This window comes from Notothenia coriiceps, unplaced genomic scaffold, assembly GCF_000735185.1.
Source record: "Notothenia coriiceps isolate Sejong01 unplaced genomic scaffold, NC01 NC01_scaffold00023714, whole genome shotgun sequence".
In the NCBI taxonomy this organism is placed as follows: domain Eukaryota; kingdom Metazoa; phylum Chordata; class Actinopteri; order Perciformes; family Nototheniidae; genus Notothenia; species Notothenia coriiceps.
The window spans coordinates 3175-3620 of NW_011356415.1; positions in this window are offsets into that span (position 1 = coordinate 3175).

A 446-nucleotide genomic window follows, 5' to 3' on the forward strand; every position below is an offset into this window, starting at 1 on the left:
AAGCTAACTTGTTTCTGTCTGTTTTCTATCCATGTGATAAGCTACGCTAACTGTTTTCTGTCTTTGTGCTAAGCTCACTGTGTTCCCTCTATTTGCTAAGCTAACTGTTTTCTGTCCATGTGCTAAGCTAAGCTAACACATCCAGCCCTAAGTGTTATTGATCTTTTTTAGTGATACATTTTACAATTATATTTCCCAAATGTTTTACCTACTCCTTCAATGACCAAAACCCCCAAATGTTACCACCAACAACAGTAAAAACAAATACTCATTAATCTTCGAATATGGCCAGAAAAACCACAAAATAAATGTTAGAAGAGGCAGAACTTCAGCTCTCTATTGTATTAATAGATATTTTCGAGTCATGCTGCCCACATGTGGACGCAATGCTGATTATAAGCTGTGGTATGAGCGTGTCATAATCATAGATATTCAGTATTAGTGTA